General features: G+C 36.4%; 1 long non-coding RNA gene across 1 annotated transcript in view; it reads left to right on the top strand.

The window, feature by feature from the left end:
- LOC107700076 (uncharacterized) overlaps positions 1–15334 on the top strand; it is a 29661-nt gene that overhangs the window by 13774 nt on the left and 553 nt on the right. The gene's annotated exons all lie outside the window — the stretch shown is intronic.

The following is a 15334-nucleotide window of genomic DNA, read 5'->3' as shown; positions in this document are numbered from 1 at the left end:
CAGAGTGGATGGACCTAAAATGCTAATGTAGAACTGCTAAGAATTGACAGTCTCAAGAGAAACATTGAGCATTAGCACAGTGCTGAAAATGAGTGATCTGGAATGTTTGGGGATCGCATACGAGTCAATGCAAGTCCCCTAAGAAATCACAATCCGCTCATGGAACTGAAGGAACCCAATCCAAGAGTGCTTAGACAGGCGCCATTTTTTCTAAACAGTGATTAAGTTCTATCAAATATCAGCACGGATCTTAAGTGCTTTTCTGATGAAAGGTCTCCCGTCTTGATCCTCCTCGTATAAACTTGTGAAATAGGATCTTTCAAGTACTTGGGTAACAATTAAACTCTTGAAAGGTAACCATTAGACAACTCCAACACACGCTGAAGCCTCTTTTCCTAACTTTTTTTTTGTTTGCCCCTCAAGCATCATTCACAAGATTTCACTGACAGCTACATAGACTGGAATTTGTGGCAGTTGATCCAGTAACATAACAACAGTACTTTTTTTAACAAAGCAATGTCTAAACAAATGTCTTTAAATGGAGTGGTTCGGTAACCCGGGCAGGCCTCATTCGTTCCTCGGGCAGCAATTACTCCCCGTAGACTTTGCTAATCCTGAAATATGGACCTGTGACTACTGTTGGAATTTAGCAAGAAATCAGCTCTTGTTTCACGAGGCTTTATTGGAATAAAGCGTGATGCAGTTCCTGTGATGAATGGGCCCAGGCAAAGTGACTGGGCTGGGCCTCTGCCTCCTTGTCTTTCACTATCACTTTAGTGCTAGTGCTGATTGGAAGTTTCACAGAAGCATGTAACAAGACTCTTCAGCTCATTGCCAAAGAGATAAGTTGTCAAGTCAATAGCAATTCCATACAACGTGCATCTGAGATATGCTGAATGTGTTTGCTTTTAGAAGAGGCATAAAGAGCTTTTTTCTGTTCAGTGTCCTTGAACCTAGGCTTCTGTAACTATAACTGAGGTGGATGTTGAGAAAATATTTTATTTTGTGTTTATTTTGAACTGGCAAGACAATAAATAACAACATTCTGTGAAGTAAAAAAACATAAATATAAAAATTGTATGGAATTTTAAGGGAAATCACAATGCACATATTTTTAAAATCTTCACAATATATGGTCACATTAGCAAAATTTTAAACCAAGTAACTTTTAACCAACCACTTTTAAACCAAGTAGCTTTCTGTTTCCTCTTAACGCGTTTGTATGGTGAAATCTTTCGCCCTCACACAGAATTCCTGATCTTGTGGATTCCGATTTAAATTTGCTGAACAATGGTAAATGTGGCCACACCTTAAGTTATGTGCTGTCAGTTTTTATATTGTTACTGATTTTTTATAGCTGTTTCTTAACTGATACAATGACAGCGCTGTAACTGTATAGAAAGGTGACCCTTTGAAAAGTGCAAATGTAGGCAGACCTATAACATCACAGTAAATGCTTTGAAGAAAACAGTCATTTTTCCTGAAATAACTGACATGACGTGTTCTGTTTTGGTTGCCATTTAGCAGGCATTTTTCATCCAAAGTGACTCGAAACTTTGCCTTTCCCTCAAGGGCACAAAGATGGCAGTTACCAGATTACTATTACATAGAACTGGACCTACTTTGAACCTCAAATGTTCAAATATTCGATTACTGTCACATTATTGACAACTGCCTTTGGAAGTAAACAAATGTATTTTTAAAATAATGCAGGTACTGTAGTACTGTTAATTATCAGAATTTTTGTATAATTTATTTGGTAACACTTTACAATAAGGTTCCATTAGTTAATGTTAATGTATTAACTAGCATGAACAAACAATGAACATTTATTACAGTATTTATTCGTTTTTGTTAATGTTAGTTAATGAAAATACAGTTGTTCATTGTTAGTTCATGTTAATTCACAGCGCATTAACTACTGTTTACAAGCACAACTTTTGATTTTAATAACGCATTAGTAAATGTTGAAATTAACATTAACAAACATTAACGTTAATAAATGCTGTAGAATTATTGTTCATGCTTAGTTCATGTTAACTAAAGTAGTTAACTAATGTTAAATAATGAACCTTATTGTAAAGTGTTACCATATATTTAGTATATTTATCATGTCATCATTTATTTATTTTTATCTAATTATTTACAGTATTGGTAATTGGCTTGATTTGTTGACCAAATCCATGTTTTTCAGTAGAACTTAAAATTATCATTATAATTGTATATGTAAACATGTAAATCTTTTATTTTTTAAATTGACAGTCGCTCAGTTGTTAGGGAAAAAAAAGAAAAAATGTCTAGGATTATGTTACATCAGGTTCATTTTATGCTTAATATTTACTGTTTATTTTTTGTTTACTGCAACTACCAGTGGAGTAAAAATAAATTTCTCAGAAAGGTGTTAAGACACCTTGACCTTGTATTTACGCATCCTTGAAAAAAAAAAAAGCTTAATAGCTGAACAATGAACTGAACAGCTAAGCAGTGTTTGTTGGTAAATACTGATTTCTGATAAAGAAAATTTACCTCTTAAAAAGGTCTGTTATAAACAAGGGCTGCCTGTATTTGTATAGACAAACTTTATAATCTTGTTTCAAAGATAAACTGTAACCGATGACAAAACAACACATAACATGAAAGATGATTCCAGTGCTGCAGTTTTTCCACTAGTTATCAGTTATGTCAGAATTATAGTAGTATGATACAGTATATCAAATAGTATACTATAAATAATTCCTTGTAGCCATATTCAATTTATTTACATACTGAATGTATAAAAAGTCATATATTCAGTGTAGTAGTTTTACTGAAAAAAAATAATTATTTGGAGAAAAAAAGAATTTGTCTAGTTAAAAAAAAAAACAGACACTGCAACTTTAATTAATTATTTATCTTGCATGCATGTCATTTCACTAAACATATAAGTATATTTCAACCAAAAATTAATGCCACAAAATATACCTCAGCACAGCTTGATATCATTTGGCCTTTTATAGACCATTTCAAGCCCAAATATGAACTCTAGGAAGAATTAATAATTCCCCAGAGTCTGCACTCCTATTGAGGAAAGGGAGTACGTTCTATCACTCCCAAAGTACTTTAGCATATTTATGGCTGATGTTCTGTTAACATTTTTCATACCATCAGTAAGACCAGCTTTTCTCATTGGGCTACACAAATCATGCATTGTATTTTTTTCAATATTAATAATATTGCACTGCATATAACTGCCTGCTATTATTCCTTCAAAAATTGCATAGTCATTATAGACTCAATTAACTAGTGAAATTGCCACAAAGTGCTGAAATTGTGGTTTTGCAAAATGTTTTTTTTCCTTCAGTGTTTTGCCTTTAAACCTCTTATGTGTCTTATCTAGCAGCTGACTGAGCACTACAGAACACCGCCTGTATTTATCTCTATGTTGTGTTTTCTGCTTTGATCCTGAATTACATTTTGCACCCCTACCAGAACAGCTATCAGGGCAATTGTGAAAGTAGACAGAATCGCAGGACACAAAGACAGCTGTAACATCCACAAACAAAATGACATAATGCCACCACACGGCCTCCACCACTAACCCACTGCATGCACGGATGTAGAGATCTTCAAAGCCTGTCAAATGTCTGGACTGGAGGCATTAATCACCCTTACGGAACAAAATATATATGTGAACATACTGCAAAATATAATGTGATATATTACATAATACATTTCCAAATGTGGGAAACTAGTGCTAATATACTACAATGTATGCATTGAGTCACTGACCATGCATAGCTATATATTGAATTTGATACATATAAAATATTTACAAATGAAGACAAAAATAGCATTGCATGTAATATTCATAAAGTTTTATCCTTTATTGTGCACATATATTGCACATACATGTTCCCATATAAATGTGAATGTATGTACACACATATATGCACACATTCGAGTTACAGCATATTTCTAGTTCCCAGCATGCTTTGCTTCTGACTGTTAAAGGAGAGTAAATCTTGAAATTAAGTGTTATTTCATGTGTTTTGCTCAATATTAATAAAGGGGGAGATCTGTTTGTTTGATTTTGGGGTTTCCATTGTGCTGAAGAGTAGAGCCTGCACTGTAAAAAAAAAATCTGTGACTTTTACGGTAAAATACCGGCAGCTGTGGTTGCCAGAACTTCACTGTAAAAAATATGGTTTAGGTTTTACAGACTTAACTTAAATTCACAATAAAATACCGCATTTAATTAACTGATGTAATGCTAATAAACCAACATATTGAAGTACTAATATCTGTTTTGAACCATTGTAATGCACTGATAACCACCAAAAACAGGTGGTGATGAGAAAGTCACATGATGAACCAAAGTTCACCACAAACAGCTTTTCTAGGAGCTGAGGAGGGCAGTACTTATATATAGAAGGTGCACAGTGTCATTCACACAAACACTAAACACCATCATGGTGACACACATGATACTGAAATAATGCAATAAACATTTATTTAACAACATTAGATGTAAGATTAAACCATAATGTACACAACTGCTAAGAAAAAACTAAGAAGAAACATGTTATTTAAACAAAAAAAACATCAAATATGAAGTGTCATATAGGGAATTCTGGGAGTGTCAATTTACGGTTTTTCACTGTAAATTATACAATGACTTTTTCTTTTTCACTTCCAAAAACCATATTTTTAACAGTATTTCACTGTAAAATTACATTAAATGTAATGACATTTATTCACCGAATATAGTATGGAAACTTACTGTTAACCAGTTAACAGGTTTTTACTGTAGCATTTTTACAGTCTTTTACTGTTAAAATCACAATCATTTTTTACAGTGTGTGGTTAGGTTGATGACTGGCCAAACACCAGTAAGACTATGTATTACTCTATTTAAAAAATAATGGCTGTGCACTCTTCTCTTTGCTAAATACTTTAGTACTTGCAGGTGTGCTTGTGCTGTTGTTAATTAGCTATATATGATGTCTATATATGTGTGTGTATGCTGCATGAGTAAATATATGTGCAATATATTTATACACATGCAGTACCATATCTTATTACATGTACATCTATATGTTATTAAGTGTATTACTGAGTATAAAATTACATATATTATAAAATATAATTAAATATATTGTTACATATTTTTCAGTATATGAAAGCAGCAATTCCTTATGTATTAATCAATATATTATTCTGTACATTTTCAATATCATTTATTATAGTGATCATTCATATATAAGGAAATATATTTTCTTTGCGTAAGGGCAGAGCTGCAGTGCAGCAGGTACCTTTACAAGAGCTCACATTCACTGCTCAAAGCACAAGGAAGAGGAGGGTTCATGACTCGGCCATGGACTTGACAGATGGAGTTGGTCTCTGTGCAATTCTTTGTGTCTGATTGGCCATTTTCTTTCTTGAGAAAGTCCCTGCATTTTTTTCAGTGATGGTGTATCTGTCGCAGCAATGAAGCATAGCAAAATACTTTCGGATGCAGGTGTTGTTTGCTGCATTTTGGCACATCAGAGAAGTTACCTGAGAAACTGTTGATCGAATCATGAGATTCTGACCATAAGGGATGAAAATTCACACCTCTGTTAACAAGATGGAGGCGTTTTGATCTTAAACTTTGCTTATATGAGCATTCATTTTTGTGTCAGAATTGCAGTCACCCATGATGCATGTGATCAATGAAAGTGGCCATCTAACCTTACATTATTTCTATTCTGTATCATTTCTCTGCTATATTATCAAATCTTATCTGCACTATTATACAATGTGGGTTAATGCCCGTATATTTAGACTTTCTATTGGTCATCTGGGGAAATTCAGCACAATCTTTCCCGTCAATCTTGTAGCTTATAATATTCTGTAGTTGACGTGATTCCAAAAGATACAGACGCAACTGCAACTGACTCACTTTAGATGTTATCTCAATACTCTGACTGCTTTAAATCATCACACCATCATCGCAATGAGCACCTGTATCGTGACGGGACACATACGCCTACACGTTTACAGCTTAAACAAAGAGTTTATGTGTGACGTGGTTTAGACCAGTCTAAACTGTTTCTCAAGCTGATAAAAACGAAACTGCTTTTGTGAAAAAATCTACAGTCCAGGTAGACACAATAAATGCTGCAGTGGGCCTTTGAAATCCTGCACTTTGAGGTGCGGTGTGGGTAAGATGTCACACATTTTGAGAACACATGTTCCGTATGGTTGTGCGATTTGGCTTAGAGGACGTGCACATGAGTCTCGACTGCCTGCTGTGTGATGGATGGTCTGGTATTTCTACATCTGAAAGATCTGCATTTTATTGATGGCTTGATGGGTCCTCTCCCCCTTCCTCAGCAATGTGTCATGAGTATGCATACTTGCACCTTTCTCCTAAGCCAACCCATATTGTTAGAAATACTGAGTAATTTGAAGTTTTCGATTTTTTTTCCCTCAATCACTCTCTTAGTAGATTATTCTGGCAAATTCTGAGACATGAAAATTAGTGTTGTGTTAGCTGCTTTACAACTGTAGTTTGATAAACTATATACAAGCTACTCAATTTGAAGTAACTACATTGATGCTACCTAGTGTAGGGATTTCTAAATATGAACGGACACTGATATCAGCCATCACGAGGTTTGCTAATCACCCAGCGCATGAGTCCAATATTCTGGGTCGATTTCCTGTCAGACTTGTCTCATCTACTCAGAGGAGTGATGACGAACTAATCCATTCAGGAGATAACACAGAGATCTTTTGTATCAGGACTGAAAAGCCAGTTCACAACATATAGAAACCCCGATGTCTTGTGACCACCAATGGATAGAACTAGTATATCCAGCAGGAAAAGGATGAGTAAATTAAATGAATTAATAATAATTAATTCCCTTACAAATTTAAGTAATCAAGTCATTACACTAGAAAGGGATAGTTCACCCAAAAGTGAAAATTCTGTCATTATTTACTCACCCTCATGTCGTTCCAGTGTGACAATGTCTCTCCTTTCAGTTACTCACCAGCACTGATTCAGAATGGTAGGGGTTTTTTTTAGAGCAGGTGCTCTGCATTTCCACTAACCAGGTAAATAAAAGAAGTATGTTACTGCAGGAATGAGAAAGACCTGCTGAAATAATAGCATTGACTTTTGGGTTGGTTGCCACCTTTTTATAGAAAGGTGTATGGATCTTGTAATCTTTATGACTCTTTTGGGCCAAATCCTTTTAAAACTGTGCAGTAATAAAGGCCTGTGGAGGTATCCAGGCTGTTTGGTTTCATAGGTGTTAAGGGTTGACGAAATGAGCAGGGTGTCTCCGACATATGAGAGATGATATTTTGATGGAGTTCGCATTTGAGATTGAAGGACCCAAGAGGCTACAACCTACAGGTTCACTCTGAAAGAGTCAAATAACCTGTGGCCTCGATCCAACATGTCTCCAGGCTGAAACGGCGGCCTCCTCAAGTTACATGGTCTGTGGAGAGTAAAACAGCCATTTCTCCATTACTAACCATATTCAAAGCAGTGCCGTGTGTGAGTTGGGACTTAGACAGCGCCACGGTAGGTGCCCTAAACCCTAATCTTCCTCATCTTCAGGTGGTCAACGCCTCTGAGGAGACCCATCTGTACTCACACTCACCTACTTCACTAGCTTTGATGAGACAAAGTGAGAATCTAAGAGGTGCCGGTGGATTGGAGATGGAGATAGAGAGTGAGCATCATACTCAAGGGATGGATCTGTCTTTCTGTAGAGTCCCGTGAACTTCTTTTTAGTATCAGGTGCATTGTCTTGGGAACCCCAGCTGATATTCTGAAGTGGAATGAGTTTGAAATTTCCCACATTAAAAGCACTAAGACCAGGTGGCCATGCTGTGTAGAACTAAATCAGTTTGCATATCTTTGGACTGGAATTCTGGAGGCCATTTGAACACAAGTAATTTTTTTTACCTCAAACCATGGCTACTTTTAATCAGAACTGTCAACAAATGCAAATTTTTCACTCCTCTGTCTGAAGAACTTGGCATGTTTTCTGCTCCTATCCAGCATGTTTTATCCCAACAACTGTATTTAAAAAAGAAAGGGTGCTGTAATATACTTCACTTGGTGTAGGAACTGATATAAAAGAGATGGCATTGTGGGTTATTTACCTTTTAATAAATCACGCACAGTGTTATTAATCGATCAACATTTCTGTTTCTTCACATGTGTTTTCACTCTCTAACTGATCATCTTCTAGCATGACAAACTTCATAGTTCTGCGATTTTCAGATCCAGTGTGCTCTCATCGGCCCATGTGTTCTGACTTGGTTACAGTAGTTAGATGCTTGTGTGGCATGAGACGGCTGCACTTGTTGAAGAGGCTTTCTCCGAAGTCCAGGAAACAGAAGAAGCTGTAGCTGATGCTCAGGAAATAACATGATGAAGAATGTACGTACAGGCCATGCCCGAAATAAGACTTTGTTTGTACTGTGTAATGCGATTAGAGGATTTTTAAGTAGTTTTGCAAGCAAATGATGCTAGAACTTTTCTCAAAATGAACTTAGATTAACTTAGACATGTTTGTAGTTACTTTTAACCCGCTGATGTCAAGGTGATTTTTAGTGAATGAATGAAGTCAGTTTACCTTAAGGTCACACGTGTCCAAGCAGAGTAACTGTAGATGTAGTTCATCAAAGAAATGTTCCACATGCTTTGAATTATTTTTTTTAAATATACAGCTTGTACAGTTTTTGGTTTTATTGTGATTGATTGCCTGAAGTCAGATGTGCCAAGAGGTAAACTATATGACACCTTCTTAATCTAGCAAACTGTGCATCATTTTTGTCACATGAGCTTATACAGTAAAGTATAGAAAACAGCCTATCATGTACAGCTGCCTGTGATTGAGATACATGTGACAAAAGTGTAAAGCAGTGATGACCCTTTGAAAGATTAGGCATGTAGCCCATCATATTTTTCAAATTTGTTATCTGTTCCTCCACTATATGAGCTTTAATTGCATGGAAAATTCATTGCAACTTAAATTAGGCTCAGTGATTTCATTTATTTGCTCAAATATAAATCTAATTGGCTCAAATTCACATATGAATGAAAATCAAATGACGTAAATAACCTCATTGGTTCATGTGTGTCACATAACTTTGACATTTTGAGAAGTTAATAGATGCGTTGCTAATGAAATTTGTATGCAATCCCATTCAAATGTTTTTTTTAATCCAGCAAGGACCCATTAAATTGATCAAATTGCCAGTAAAGACATTTATAATGTTACAAAAGTATATATTCCATATAAATTATGTTCTTTTGAACTTTCTATTCATCAAAGAATCCTGGAAAAAAAAGTATCACGGTTTCAACAAAATATTAAGCAGTTTAAGTAATTAAGCAATTATAAACATAAAAAAAAAGTTGTTCAATGATTTGATTTGATTTGAGCCAGTAGTCACTTAAATTTCAGTCTGTTCTTCATCTAAAGTGATCATATCACTTCAGAAGATGTGAAAAAAAACATTCTTCAAATATCTTCTTTTGTGATCCATAGAAGAAACAAAATCTGCGTTTAGAATGGCATGAAGGTCAGTAAATGTTGACAATTTTCATTTTTGGGTGAACTATCCCTTTAACACAACAACATTTGTGTGACAATTGAAGGAATAAGAGCAAAAATGTTGACATATATATATATATATATATATATATAAAAATCCTGCCTATGTATTCTAAAATACAAGTGTGTTCCAGAGTCATTATGAAGCTGAATGAAGGCCAAGGCTCTCTGTGCTTTCCAGCCCTGCAGGGAAGGCCTGGCTGACTTTGATACAGCTGGTATACTATCAGACAGGTAGTTGAGAGGATTTAATGTGGAACAGTTCACTTTCTATGGCAGTGAACCTGTTGCATACAGAGGAGAGAAAGAGATGTAAGATGAATCCAGGCAGATCACAGTATGGTATGGGAAAGTCAACAACTGAAACAAAGGTACGACACGCATTTGTAATTTTCTGATTTATTACGGAAACGCTGATGATAAAAGCAGCAGTTTAGCTGTGTCAATTATGTCTATGAAAAATCCTTCTTTCAAACTTGTTTTTTTTGAAACGGCATGAATCACTGTTGTCAAAGGGACCAAATGCTTGTCTGAAGTCTTGCTAATTTCTTTCTTTTTTGAAAATAACGTGCATTTCATGCCTGTTAAGAAAAAGTAAAAGCCTGGTGTGAGACGGCATCCCTGAGAAAAAAAAAAGAAAGCTGAATGAAAACAAAAACACTCCTGCAGGATGTGTGACAGCTCTCACCTCCGAACCCAGCAGTTGCTCGCTGGTTTCAAATCACCCTAACGACCACATAATGACCTCACTTGAGTCACCTGCTGCTGTGACCAGGCTTGACCTGGCATCTCTTCTGGAAAAAAATCTGTAGCCTTTTAGAAATGCCTCACAGAAACTATGTGGACTAACATGCCATCTCAGCCGCTCGTTTTCCAGTTTAGTTTTGGTACATTCTAAGGAATCTTGGCATCCCAGTTGTGTTAAAGTAAAATAGTTTGTAGTTTTGTAGTAAACTGATAAGGAACTCAAGTACACAATGGAGCACATCTGAGATGAGGAATCTTATGGAAAGGAAACTATCTTGCTGGATATATCCTGCCCTGTGAACAAAGGCCTTTGCCAGATGAGACCCTTGGGACCTTTGCACCACTCTTAAACATTCAGAACATTTATGCTGCTTTAAATTTCCTTTTACATCGTTCCCTTGATATCTCAGCTCAGGGATATTGTTTTCTAGAGCTGCATGTCTTTATTTCGAATGCTCTGAATCACATATGTTCGCCTTTCCTGGTCAAAGTTTCAACATGGTTTTAGTTATAAGCTCAAATAGTCACATTCGACAGATCATCTTTGTAGTACGATCACTTTCAATTTGGATCTGAAACCTGTTTTGTAGAACAGAATCTAATTGTTGTGTCATGTGATGTTTATTTGGCACTGACAAATGTACTTTAATGCATACTTGATCATCAACTGGTGTTATTTCTTTTATATTTTACACCATAACACTGTTTGAAAAGACACATTACCTCTTCAATTAACATTCAGTGACCGCTCGGAATTAGGAAGCTTGGGCCATTGTGCCAATTCCCATGAAATCTCTCGATATTTCTTTCAGTTGTTCTCCATTCGTAATTAGTCGTGGTCAGGCTGATCAAAGGACTGGGGCGGCCGGTTGCATGTGAACCAGCGTCTCTCGTGATGACATCCACAAACCAGAATGAAATATGAAATATCAAGTTTCCACGGATGCATGGACCTGTAAGGAAAAAAAGCGAAAGAATTGGGGGATTTTCACACCGATAATGTGAAACATTTGGTGCATGTTGTTGGCCTCTGAAGAGGAAAATCCGGAGCCCAAAGCGGTCTGGCAGTAAAACAGAAGCAAGTCAAATGCTAAAACAACAGCAGTCATTGAGAATCACTGATTTAGATGTAATTATAGCATCTTCCTACACTAGATAGCTGGGCTCACATGGAAGACTAGAATGATTTGTGCACTCAGGCATAGCATGGCGTGGCTTACCATGAAAGAAACAAAACAGACCTGTTCTTACTTGTTTTTTTTTAAGAAATTGGCATCCATACAGACAAAAACAAATATGAAGTGATGTAGAAGGCATGTAAAAAGCGGGGAAATAATGTAGAATTATATGAAATGGACCAGACCATTTTAATTTTTCATGTATGGTTATGAGATAATCATATGTCAATAGGACTAAGATTAGAAAGTATGATTAAGACTCAGAACTAAGGATCACACACTTCAAAAATTGGATTAAATGGCTTTCACTGTGTAAATCGCTCTCTTAAAATACATACAACCAGTATTATCTACCAGTAGTTTACTTTCGGTCATCTCATGTTAAAGTACTTATGCTGCATTTTAAGACACATTTGAGGCCAGAGCCGGGCAGAGCTGAGGTTTGCACAAATTTGTTTATCTGAACCAAATGATTCACTTCATCCTGCTGCTGTATTTGGAGGTAAATGCGGTATAGAATTACCCTATGGCCACTTACTCCATCTTTTGTGCAAAGGCTGATTCAAACAGACAAACCGGTAAGAGAGAGTGAAAAGCTGTGGAACAGAGAGTCATCCCTCACTTCAGGCTTCCCCGCCCATCAGATCTTCCCCTGCAGCTTCGAATGAAGTAGCAGACTTTGTAACAAACAACGTTGTCTGAGACAGGTGCAGGTGGCAATCAGTCTTAACGACCAAACAAATGGCCTCCTACCAAGCTGTATAAGCAAATAAACAGAGGGCGGCTTCAAGTGGCCGGATGTGTAACTTCTGCTTGACGGCGGGCAAAGTGTAACAGAAGCTAAATGACGCTTTATCTATTTAGCAGACGTGCCCTGCTTAAAAGTGTGGAAGCCATTGCCAGTGCAAAAGGCCACCAGCAGGGATACAGTGTGTTTTTAATTGCCCTCTATGCTTTCTCCATGTGTGGAGGCCAGATCTAATCCAAACAAGTAACTGTGAGGTTTTTTTTTTGTGAGGCAGATTAAAGGTGTCTGTGCTGTGTTAAAAAAAATCTTAGCTAGCCTGTCCAGTCACCATCTTAACAGACTGCACACATGGGAGTCAACAGTACAAAGAAGCACATAAATCTCCAAAGTGCCTTTGTCAGTTTTACACCCAAATTAGGGATATAATGGATCGAGGTGGGGAATGTTTTCCGTTGAGATCATGTCACTGACCTTCTACAGTACATCTGAGTATTAGGATTTGCTTATGTTACTGTGCTCCTCACAACTGACAGGGATTGTGTGGAAACTCACCCAGAAAAAACTATGGCTCTGTTTACTCTAGGGACAGTTTGTAATTATTTTATACACTGTTCAAAGGTTTGGTGTTAATAAGAAAGTTTTTGAAAGGAGTCACTTATGCTCATCAAAGCTGCATTTATTTGGTCAAAAATGCAGTAAAACAGTAATACTGTTAAATATTATTACAATGTTAAAAACCTGTTTTAATATTTTAATGTATTTTTAAAATGTAATTTTAATCATGTGAGCTAAATTGAGGGACGTGGGAAGTAGGGGTGCTGAGGGGGCTGCAGCACCCCCTGTTTTCACATGGTTGCAAATGCAAGGCCAAGTTTGTTCGTTTAAATTGATTCCGTTTTAGCATTTAATCATTTATTTGTAACGATCTCTGAAATGTAAATTGTAAGTGGGCTATAATAAACCCATGTTTATCTTTATAAACATGATTAATTTTACTTGTGATGTTTTCTATATGGGATGATTAGCCTAATCCTCATGAACACGTGATGCTGGCGCGTGGTATATCAGACATGAACTATACAGAATGCGAACAAGATTAACTTTAATACAAGGAGATAATGGCGCAAAAGCGAATTTCAGATTTTTTAGAATGCCCATCCCAGCAAAAACTTTCCAAAATCGGCATCCAGCTCCAGCACGAGCACGGAGACAAGTAAGCCTAGCGGACCCAGCCCAACCCCCGAGATTGATCAGCTATTATCGATAATTTCAAAAATGTGATTTGCAGTCAAATTTCCCAGTTTGTATGCCACTTAAACGAGTGTTCATATCGACGGACTTGTAGTGCTTTGTGGAGTTGTCAAATGAGGTGACCCCCAACACGGACACACCATAGACCAAGGTTCCTCAAATCTTGCCCTGGAGGGCCAATGCGCTGCAGCGTTTAGCTCCAACCCTGATCAAAGTCACCTACCTGTGATTTTCTAATGATCCCGAAGACATTGATTAGCATGCTCAGGTGTGTTTGATTAGGGTTAGAGCTAAACTCTGCAGTAAAGTGGATCTCGTGGGCCAGATTTGAGGATCCCTGCCATAGACTGTATAGGGACACACACAGCACCCCCAACCGAAAACATCTTTCTGCGCCCCTTACTCTAGTCTTCAGTGTCACATGATCATTCAGAAATCATTCTAATATGCTTATTTGCTGCTCAAAAAGCAATTATCATTGTTAAAAACAGTCGCTGCTTAATATTTTCGTGCAAACTTCTACGTTGTTTTTTCAGGATTCTTTGATGATTAGAAAGTTCAAAAGAACAGCATTTATTTTAAATAGAAAACTTTTGTAACATGTCTTTACTGTCCCTTTTGATCAATGTATTGTGTCCTTGCTGAATAAAAGTATTACTTTATTTTAAACAGTGTGTATGTATTTATTTTATTTCTATTTTATTTCATTTTATTTTATGTTAGCACACGCATGCCAATGTGATTTTTTAAAAAGATTTAAATAAAATATCAAAAATATATAAAAGAATCATATTATTGGCTAGATAACTTCTGATAGTAACAATTGATACATGTCATGAGCATGATTTTCCTGTACATCACAAAATCAAGTCTTTGTGAGAAACAGCAAAAAGGAAAGCACACTTGAATGATTTAAACCCTTTATCGGCTCCTCAGTCCTGTTGAAATGCTGTATACCATTTTGTCATAAAACATTTTTGATATTTCCAAATGGTGACATTTTATAAGGCCTGTGCCATGAGGTAATTTTGGTCTCGATTTTGTAGTTTTGTTCAGTTTGCTTTGATATCATTCACTTTCTTTAGGAACATGGTTTTCCAATTACAAGCTAGATAACTGGCGCTAACATACAGACTTTGACCCTAACAGCAACTAACATATAATCATGTGCACATGACATGTTTTAGGCCCTTAATATTCTGTTTTATAATTGAGGCTATTAAAATCTCAGTACTTTTATATTTATTTGACACGTCTTTCCTCCTTTTGTAACTCAGTGCCTGCTTTCTGTGTCTGGTTTAGATCTATTGTTTTATGGGCTGACTCATGGACCACCACCAAGGTCTAATTGCTTCAGCATAACCTTTCACTCCTTTGGTCATGATTAGTTTTCCTACTTCTTTATCATGTGGCTGACAAACAAGAGGGCCTGACATATTTGTGACCGTGCACTTCATCTGTGTCTGTGATGTGATGGTTGAAGGCTCACAATGAATGTGTGCAAAGTAATGCCACTTGATTTTTCAGCAATGTTCTCCAACCAATCTGGTTAAACATTTTGTCTTAATAATTTATTTTATATTCTGCTAGGACAATTGGAGCCCATACATATATTTTCCCCCATCTTAATAATTTAACATAATTGTTATAATGTGAAGATGATAAAAGCAAATTGCAAACATTCATAATATTGCAAATTAAAGTTAGTCATCCCATAGCTCATAGCTCATTCTTCAGAAATGAGGCAGACTGTTTAAATGACGTTTTACCTTCATGTAATTGTGTGTGTGTGTGTGTGTGTGTGTGTG

This window comes from Sinocyclocheilus anshuiensis, unplaced genomic scaffold, assembly GCF_001515605.1.
Source record: "Sinocyclocheilus anshuiensis isolate Anshui unplaced genomic scaffold, SAMN03320099.WGS_v1.1 scaffold983, whole genome shotgun sequence".
Classification (NCBI taxonomy): Eukaryota; Metazoa; Chordata; class Actinopteri; order Cypriniformes; family Cyprinidae; genus Sinocyclocheilus; species Sinocyclocheilus anshuiensis.
The sequence above is the reverse complement of the archived record's forward strand: the minus strand, read 5'-3'. Positions and strand labels throughout refer to the sequence as shown.